Source organism: Solenopsis invicta, chromosome 7 (genome assembly GCF_016802725.1).
Source record: "Solenopsis invicta isolate M01_SB chromosome 7, UNIL_Sinv_3.0, whole genome shotgun sequence".
Classification (NCBI taxonomy): domain Eukaryota; kingdom Metazoa; phylum Arthropoda; class Insecta; order Hymenoptera; family Formicidae; genus Solenopsis; species Solenopsis invicta.
Window position 1 is genome coordinate 15583398 of NC_052670.1, and position 10826 is coordinate 15594223.

General features: G+C 36.3%; 1 pseudogene; it reads right to left on the minus strand.

The window, feature by feature from the left end:
• Positions 1–206: 206 nt before the first annotated feature.
• LOC120358282 lies at positions 207–10149 on the minus strand (annotated as a pseudogene).
• Between the last annotated feature and the right edge of the window lie 677 nt (positions 10150–10826).

Consider the following 10826-nt stretch of genomic DNA (forward strand, 5'->3'; position numbering starts at 1 on the left):
TAAAACGCTCTGGTTTGAAATCGTAAGGATTAGGAAAATGATGAAGCAATCGATGCATACAGTATGGCACTATAAATACGTTGCAACCGGCCGATAGTACATGCTTTCCTGCATACTACAAAGATATTAAAGAATTACATGGTAATAATTAGAAATTTGAAAAAAACGCAAATTAAATGAAATAATTATTGTACAAATTTTTTTCTTTAAATCTTATCTATTCTCACATCCTCCCCGAGTGTCCTAGCGAACAATGGCACGGTAGGATATAATCTTAAGGACTCCTTGATACACATTTCTAAGTTTTTCATCTCGTCAAGATCTTCCATAATTGGTGATTTTCTATCTTCACCAAAGATCTCACTTAATTCTTCGACACATTTTTGTTGCCATTTAGGATTACGTGATAAATAAAAGAGCGTTATCGCGGTGGCGGTGACTGATTCCTGGCCGGCCAACATAAAAGTACAACATTCCTCAATAACATCCTCCTTAGTGATTTGCGGATTTTTCGTATTAATGATATACTCAATCATGTACTCAAATAAAGATGTTTTTCCAGTTCGGTCATTGTAGATAAGAAAACCGTTTTTTTGTAGACATTGGCACATTTCTTCCATTTTTTTAGAACAGAAATCCATTAATTTCTTTTTGTGGTATTTCTCCGATTTGCTAGCTGATGTAAATCGGTAAATCCAGTTGATTAGCAACCACGGTCGCGCAAATCTGTATATCATCATAAATTGGTTCCTGTTTTCAAGACACTTGTTAGCAATTGTTTACTGTCGTAATACCCAGTAAATACCAAGTTACATGTAATACAAATGTTAGTTGCAATTTTCCACTCAACAATGTATTTGCTACATAATTCACTCGTTATGTAACAATTGTTTAGTGGAAAGTTACAACTAACATTTGTGTTACATGTAACTTTGTGTTTGCTGGATAGTTTTCTAAAAAAAAAAAACACAACATCACAGAACATTTACTTTCTAAAGCTATCATCGACGTCATTGTATGTTTGGCCTGCCGGGATGCCCAAAATTGTTTCTAAAATATTATTATGTTAGATGATTCTACGAGTAAACCCTATGGCGCGACGTATTATTAATACAGTACGTTTCACATTTTTATTACGTGATGTAGGGAAGAGGGGAATAATATAACGAAGTGGATAAGATGACGGAGTGTTAATTTTTCCAAGTTAATAACAAACAAACTGATGCTTAATTTATTAGAGACTTTAGACGGTAACAAATAATCTGTGGTAGTTTGATTTCAATCTGTCCATTAGAATAGATAATATAATCAAGAATGTGTTTTAGAAGCACTTTTTCGTGTTTGTTCATAAGAAATAATATAATTAAAATAAATATTTTTATTTTCTCTATAAAATTACAATATTATATAGCTAAAAACGTATACAATAATGTATTACATTTTTCAATTTTCCTATTGCAATATTTTATATTTCATAAACAAATAAACACGGCGATTAGGGGTAAGTTGTGCATAAGCAACGTAATGCATTTGTGCATTAATTTTTTCGATCTTAACAGCATTCTGATTATACACTGGGCAACAAAATTATCGCAACACTCATTTATATCAAAATTTCGCACAACTTCAAATAATCGTAACTTCGTTAAAAATTATCGTACTTGAAAACATTTTTTTTTATTTTAAAACTTAAAGTCTCTACTTTAAGATGCATTTGGCCAATTTTGAATTTCTTCTTTCCTCCTTCCGCCGTCTTTTTAAAAGTAAAGACATGTTTTGTCTCCGAACATTTGCAAAGTTTGACGCACTCCACGGAGTAGGACGAATTTTTTTCGCAAATGTCACAATAATCATCGTAAAATTTGGACTTTTCGCTGCAAATTAAAAAAAAAGAGGTTCGTACGATTTTTTTTTGAGGAGTTAGGATGTATCAAAATTATGTATGCATTTTGGTCAGTTACCGTCAGCATTAGCATTACCCGATGTGCACCACGGGGAGGTTGCTGGTCGGATTTCGCACATCGTGTGTGTGTGTGTGTGTGTGTGTGTGTGTGTGTGTGTGCGCGCGCGCGTGCGCGTGTGTGTGTGTTGCATAAAAAATGTGGGTGCTCTCGCATTTAATATAAGGTATTCCCACCTCGTCTTCGAATGACTTCTTGTAAACGGTCATGCATATTAATGCATGACCTAATTGTGGCTTGAGGAATTTTGTGCCATATTTGCTGTAATATTGCTCCTAACTCCTGCAGATTTGTTGGTTGTCTCTCCACATATCGCAATCTTCTTCCCATCATATCCCAGACATGTTCAATGGGATTCAAATCCGGGCTCATTGCTGGATGTGGTAACACCTCGATGTTGTCTTCTCTAGCTGACGTCATTCGTCTTCGACCTTGTCCTCTCCTTCGACGAACAACATCAAAACTCTAAACCGTAAACCTATTCCCATTACACTCAAGAAGCAAACGATAGTCGTACAACATCAAAACTCTAAACCGTAAACCTATTCCCATTACACTCAAGAAGCAAACGATAGTCGTAACAATGCCTCGTTTGAACGAAATTCAATGTGCGCAAATCATTGATCTTTTGGAAGAAGGATTAAATCAAAGTTATGTTGCAAGGAGAATAGGTGTTCATCGATCCTCCATCTCTCGAGTTTGGTCTCGTTATCAAGAAACAGGCGGATTTCGTCGAAGGAGAGGACAAGGTCGAAGACGAATAACGTCAGCTAGAGAAGATCGCCGCATCATCAATGAGACAAATCGAAATCCAACAAGAATTGCACGAGTAATTGCAAATACAGTTCTTCCGCACAGACAAATTAGTGCTCAAACGATCAGGAGGCGTTTGCACGAAGGAAATTTGCGGTCGCGAGCTCGTGCTCGAGTGCCAATGTTATCTGTGGCTCATAGACGTGCTCGTTTGCAATATGCACGCACTTATCAGAATTGGATTCTGAGACAGTGGAACAATGTATTGTTCACTGACGAATCACGGTTTTGTCTTTTCCGTTCCGATGGAAGAGTACGTGTTTGGCGTCGTAATGGACAGCGTTTTGAAGAAAACTGCGTCGAGCCTGTTCGAGCGTTTGGTTGTGGCTCTGTCATGGTATGGGGTGGAATATCGATGCATGAACGCACAAATCTTGTCATCATACCACCTCCTGGATTGACAGGAGAACATTATGTAGAAGAAATTTTGCGTCCTCACATAATACCCATGCGTCGTCAAATGGGGCGCAATTTTATTCTCATGCATGACAATGCTCGCCCACACACTGCCAGGATTGCTCTTAACTTCCTCGAACAAAACAACATCGAGGTGTTACCACATCCAGCAATGAGCCTGGATTTGAATCCCATTGAACATGTCTGGGATATGATGGGAAGAAGATTGCGATATGTGGAGAGACAACCAACAAATCTGCAGGAGTTAGGAGCAATATTACAGCAAATATGGGACGAAATTCCTCAAGCCACAATTAGGTCATGCATTAATATGCATGACCGTTTACAAGAAGTCATTCGAAGACGAGGTGGGAATACCTCATATTAAATGCGAGAGCACCCACATTTTTTATGCAACACACACACACGCGCACGCGCGCGCGCGCACACACACACACACACACACACAGCAGAGAGGGTTTGGAGTCATAAAATACTGCGGAAGTGACGAACCGTGGGGTCCTCATCTCTGCTGTAACACACACACACACACACACACACACACACACACACACACAGCAGAGAGGGTTTGGTGTCATAAAATACTGCGGAAGTGACGAACCGTGGGGTCCTCATCTCTGCTGCAACACACACACACACACACACACACACACACACACACACACACACACACACACACGATGTGCGAAATCCGACCAGCAACCTCCCCGTGGTGCACATCGGGTAATGCTAATGCTGACGGTAATTGACCAAAATGCATACATAACTTTGATACATCCTAACTCCTCAAAAAAAAATCGTACGAACCTCTTTTTTTTTTAATTTGCAGCGAAAAGTCCAAATTTTACGATGATTATTGTGACATTTGCGAAAAAAATTCGTCCTACTCCGTGGAGTGCGTCAAACTTTGCAAATGTTCGGAGACAAAACATGTCTTTACTTTTAAAAAGACGGCGGAAGGAGGAAAGAAGAAATTCAAAATTGGCCAAATGCATCTTAAAGTAGAGACTTTAAGCTTTAAAATAAAAAAAAATGTTTTCAAGTACGATAATTTTTAACGAAGTTACGATTATTTGAAGTTGTGCGAAATTTTGATATAAATGAGTGTTGCGATAATTTTGTTGCCCAGTGTATATAACGCAATTTTAATCGTAATATGTATTATAATGTACTAGGGGCAGTCAAATAAAAACTGAACATTTACTACAACGTGACCGTGAAATGATTTTATTCAAAAGTAATCACCAAATACATTTATATGTACATTCATTCTATTGGGAAACAAAACAATCAATTTGAGTTTTGTGGAAAAAGGGTAGGTCGCTGACGGACAACCGCACTCACTCTTGCACTTTCTTGTCCGAATAAAACCGACCCAGTAAGAAATGATAATGGAATAGATATCAAATCGACATCGAATCGACATTAAAATGATGATTTCGCCGTCGAATTGATGTCAAAATTATCATTTTGATGTCAATTCGATATCGATTCTATTATCATTTCTCGCTGGGGAATATCTTTTTTTAGATCGCCAAAGATGTGAAAATCACATGGTGAAAGATCCGAACTGTACGGAAGATGTAAAAAGTACTCCAGCACTCTCAACCACCAGAAAATGAATCACACCTCTCCACTTTTCTTTAGTTGCCTCCATTCTACAGGTGGACGAACACACTAGACCAGTTCGCGCACCAACAAGGACATAACCAAACAATTGCGTGCACCTGTGAGTTATCACTATGCATTTCTTCTACCACAGCGATAGCAGTATCGATACGTAACAACAGAGTTGCCACCTTTCGCGCGGACTATGTGTTATGGCGGGTGTTCGGTTTTTATTTGACTGCCCCTAATACACCACAATTTTAATAGACATAAATGACGAAATTGACATGTCCTAAAATAATTTAAATTTTAAAATATTTTAGTTTATTCAACAACTTCTAATTTTTACCAATGATAAACAAGGTTTTAGTGAATCTAAAACAAAATAAATTGTTATTTTTACATTACCACAAAAATTAGCAAAAATCAACGAACCTTAAGGTCGTTATCTTACCCCCTCCCCCTTCTTTACCACTATTCATCATTAATATTGCGTTCATTATTACACGTATCTCTCACTATATTGTAGACTGCGTTGTTAACAAATGTGGTGACATTTATATCTTTATCATTCTTTTCGAGCAACTTGTCGACTAGGCGTTTGGCGCACTCGCCAAACGTTTCGATAAATTTTTTTAGCATATGGTCGTTGAAAGCCGACTGTAAGATGTTCCGATGTACTTTCCATTTATTGACATCTTGGGTAATGAGACCTTTGCCCAGAAAATTATCGAGCAGCTTGTAAAAAGCTGTCTTCTCTGTGTGTTCTTTACTTTTGAGTATTATTTCGATATCCTCCGGTTCCATGAGCACAACGTATGGCACAAACGTCAAACCAAATGCGAACAATATTACCATAATTCTGTTGCTCCTTTGCTATTCTTTCAAACACTAGGGAATCAAAATCTTTTATATATGTTACATTAAGTTACAAAAAATTTATCATTTTCATAAGATAACGTGGAAACCATTTTATTTACAGGCCGATATAATATTTATAATCCCTTGTGAAAATAGTGTGTTTATAAGATGTTTGCTTAAATGTAGATGTTTAATTAGTTTTGAAGTTTTATTGATGTATTTATGAGATAGAAATTTAAATATGGAATTGTTTATGAAATTGTCACGTGTGGCGTAGGAAATGTATATTTTGTTCTTTTTAGACAAAATTCAACAGGAAACCGAGCAGATGTCTCCTCGTTGAGTTTCCTGATGCGAGAGTTTGATAGCGAAAAGGGAGGGTGCAATTACTGCAGTCCAATTCGAAGAAAATTTCCAATTGCTAATATCAAACTACCAACTAACGTGATAGCGTGTAGACAAATGTCTCTGTTTTTTTATATTTCTCTCTTTCTCTCTTTCTCTCTTGCTTTCCCTTTCTCTCTTATCTCTACTCCACCAATATGTTTATGAATACTAGATTCCGATCAAACCCACTTTTTTTGTTATTTTCAAATCGTTTCAAATTCTATCGTTTTGATAGAATTCTATTGTTTTTGAATCAGGTTTCTGGCACTTTCTATCGTTTTCTATCGGTTTTTTTTTATTAGGGATGTCAATCAGTAATCCCGCCGATTGTGAAGTGCGCTCTGTTATTCGATTTTTAAATGCGAAAAAAGTTTGTCCTGCTGAAATTCACCGGCAGTTTGTTAAAGTTTATGATGAAGGTGTAATAAATGATGGAAATGTGCGTAAATGGTGTAGGCGATTGAAAAATAATGACCGATTGAAAGAAATTGTTACTAACTGGTTTAACGGTCAGGCGGCAGAGTTTTTGATGAGGGGATCCAAAAGCTGATGCCACGACTTAACAAATGTTTAAATATTAATGGCGACTATGTTGAAAAGTGAAAAAGTATTTATATTTTAGTTTGTAATATAATTTACGTTCATAATTAAAGTTTTTCTTACTCCATTACAAAACGGTTCTTACTTTAAAAATGACCCTCGTAAATATACTAGAGTAAGTCAAAAATTTTCCTCAATACAAAATTTTATTATAGCATTTTGGAAAGCTCTCGAAGTCAGAATATGCAATAATAAATAAGGATTTTTGAGTGTCTCATATTATGAGTTCCACGATTTGTGGTTTCACAATCAGCAAATCTAATATTTATAATTAAACAAATCATCATATCCCGTATTTTTTCTATTAATACGACTTTACTCTATCATTCCATGCAGAATTTATTATCAAATATTTAAATAAAAATGCTACTACGGATTTGGCAAACCGTTGGTAACTCGACCGTTTCTCGTTTCTGGTGACTGATGATTGATGCTAAAATTTTTTTTTTACATTGGTACGCTAAAGATTATTTCAATGCAAGTTGAAACGTTTGTTTGATTGATTTTGGTATTTCGTTTAAGTTGAATAAATAATTATAAGAACATTTATAATTTTCATTGTGCACTTATACCCGTGCTCTCATTAGCCTTATTTAATTGTTTTGTTATTTCAATTTTCGAGAGTTCTGAGTTACATATTATTATATAGTTTTTTTAGTATATTAGCAAAACTGGCGCGCGCTACGCACGCGATACATAGCTTTTGATATTATAAATTACAAATAAACTCGATAAACGTATAATCAGGATTGGCAAGTAACGCGTTACTTATAACGTCGTTACCGTTACAGTTACTTTTTTTGGTAACGAATGAGCAATGGCGTTACATTTCATAATTTGTAACGATAACGGTAACGAGTTACATTTCGTCGGTAATTGTAACGATTTGAATAGTTATTTTTATCGTTACTTTGTATAGATGGTGTATTAATTTGGTAGCAATCTGACAACTGCAAACGATTATAATTAAACTATAATTAATTCTAATATTGAGATGCTAAATAATTATCCAAAAGTTAAATCACTTTTATTAAATATATTACTGCACTCCCAAGTAGTGCAAATGTAGAAAGACTATTTAGCGTGAGAGATACTGTATTAAGAAAGAGGTCATCTTAATGATGATTCTATATAGAACATCAACTTCTTTTAAAAATAATTAACAAATCTTTTTGGTGAAATTCAATGCAAAAATGCAATCAAAGCTGATCTGTCTGTGATTATATTGGATACAATTATGTGTGATATTAGTACATAGAATAAAGAGACGTTGACTTAAAACTATATGTGTATTTAATATATGTATAATTATATACATATATTTTGAACCTTATTTCTTTAGAAGATAAAAAATCTATTTATATTTTTCTCAGAAATTTGTATACATTTTATTAATACAAAAAAATAACGAAAATAGTATCGATTCGTTAATTTTTAAGTAACGGTAGCGATAACGAGTTACTTTTTAAAATCAGTAACGAGTAACCGTAACTTTGTTACTTTGTAGAAAGAAGAACGGTAACGGTAACGAGTTACTTTTATAGAGTAACTTTGCCAACCCTGCATATAATTCTTGATAACCGAACGCGAACTCTACGATGACAGAAGCTTACGAAGTAAGCACAGCGTGAAAACCAATCAGCATTACGGGAAAGCGTCAACAATAAACTTCGGCTGTCAATTTAACATGGACTTTTTCAGATATAGGATAATAGACTTATAAATTTTATATAAATTGCACTATATTGAAAATATGATAATAATAAAATTTTTTGCTTTACTAATTTGTGAGTCCATTATGTACCTAGATATCTGTTGCTTGCTTTAATTTAATCCGTTTTATACTCATCAGTTTAGTAAGATGAAAAATTTTAGCAATAATTTTAAAAATGTTATTTTACAACCATATCTTGTAAAGGGATCTTATAAAGTATCCATTTTTAATATTTATAGTAGATTCATTAATTTAGTAAGGTGAAAAACTTCAGTTAAATAATATTTAAGCAAAACATTTTAGATACGCAAATGTTATACATAAATAAAATAATTTCTGTCGTTGTAAAGTTCATTAGATAGAAAAATGGCAGAAAAATAGATGAAACACTCAAATAAATATAAAAAGTATTTAAATGTATGGTTAGTTGTATTAAGTAACAGTGGAAAAGAGAAACTGTGGAAAAGAGTTTACCTTATTTTTTTTTAATATTTTCAGTCTTTCAAGCCATTAATCGTATTGTCCACTTGTCCCTGGACATTATACGTAATGACCGGTTTGAATAATTTGAACTTTTTTGCTTTCATTAATCAATTTTACCAAAACTATCGGTTATTATGCATATTAACCAATTATTATTAGGGCTTAGAAAAAAGATTCGAACATATTGTACGTGCGATCTGTTCGAACAATTCGAAGTAAGAAAAAAGAATATCCAGTTCGAATCCTTCGGACAGTTCGAACTTAAGCAGTGATCGATCTGCTAATTCATTATATCTGAAGTTCGGACAGTGAAGATTAACGCAGTATGTATTGGAAATAAAAAAGCAATTTTTACAAGCTTCACGCAAGTCTTTAAAATTTTATTAAATTATAACCATAAAAATGTCAAAAAAAGAAGCCGAGTTTGAGATTACTTCTCAAAATCAACTAACAATGAAGCACAATGCAATATTTGCAAAGAATTAATATTAAAAACATTTTCGTTGGCAACATGTTATTAACGTCCTAATTTTTTAATACCCAATTTTATGTATTTCTTTACAATATGTTTCTCTAAAATCTATTTTTGTATTAACAAAATATTATTTTGCAATTGTATATATTTTATTTATTTTAATTATAGTACAAATTATTTTTTTCCTATTTGCACAATAATTGTAAATGTATGTACTGTAAGATATCTTTAAGCTAGCGTCGAAACGACTCAGGCTGGCTGCAGCGTTGCGCGCGCTGCGGCTGCTTCCTTAGGCATTGGCCAAAGGGATCGCGCCACACTTTTGCCGTGTGCGGCGCTGTGGGCGTGAGGCAGCACGATGCAGCTCGGGCTTTTCGGTTTTAGAGGGAGAGAGAGATCACGGCCGTGGTGATCGCACGACTCACTGAACCTTTTGCTGTGTATCCGCCAAGAGAATAAACAAGATTACGGTTAGAATCGTCTTCTTCCTTGCACAGGCCCTCCCTTCTCATTCGCCTCCTTATTTACCGTTCCTTATTCCTGACACTAACTAATATTCTCCCTAACTATAATTATTATTTCCCCCCTTTACAACATATCAGAAGTGGGATACACCTCGTGGTGCTGTGCGGAAATTCGTGCCGGTCGCGTTCGCTTTTGTCTCGTGGTCTCGTGCCGTTGTGCTGCTCACAGAGCAGAGAGGATCGACCGCGTGGTAGCTACGCGCCGCCAGTTTTTTTTAAACCGATTATCTCGTCTCGTGGTGTCGTGCCGTTGTGCTGCTCATAGAGCAGAGAGGTCCGACCGCGTGGTACCCCACGCGCCGCCATTTTAAGTTTCATTCAAAGCGTCTCCCACGTGTCACGCCATACAATGGATCGACAACAGTTGGAAGATCTTTCGCATGCGGAGTTGCAAACAGAGGTTAGACGCTACGGGTTAGAGCCACAAGCCACCCGTGAAGCTCTTATCGATCAAATTATGAGCCATTTGGAAAGAAATGGCCCGCTCAACGATTTGCGCCAGGATGCCACCACGGTTCTGCAAGCTGCCGGGTCGTTCGGTTCGACTTCCACTAGCGGTGTTCAGTCAGGCTCATCGAGAGAAGCCTTGCCGCAGATTTGCGCAATGTTCGCGGAACAAATGAAGCAACAACAAGCTTTCATGCAACAATTAATAGCTGCGGTGACCGCGGGGCAGAGCCGTTCACAGCCTGCTCCCTCGTTACCGACGCCACCGACCGTCGTACAAGCTACACTTCCGCCGAGGAATACGATCCTTTCAGCGGTGTCCCCGGGACAGGCGATTAAACTACTAGCGTCACAAGTGCCCGAATTCAGTGGAGCTGAAGATGACGACGTGAACAGGTGGATCCAGAAAGTCGAGCAAGTGTCTCGTATACACGGAGCCTCAGACGACATCACATTGTTAGCCGCCACGGGTAAATTAACCAAAATTGCCCGTCGATGGTTTGATTCCAAAACAGGTGTCGTAAATCAGACCTGGC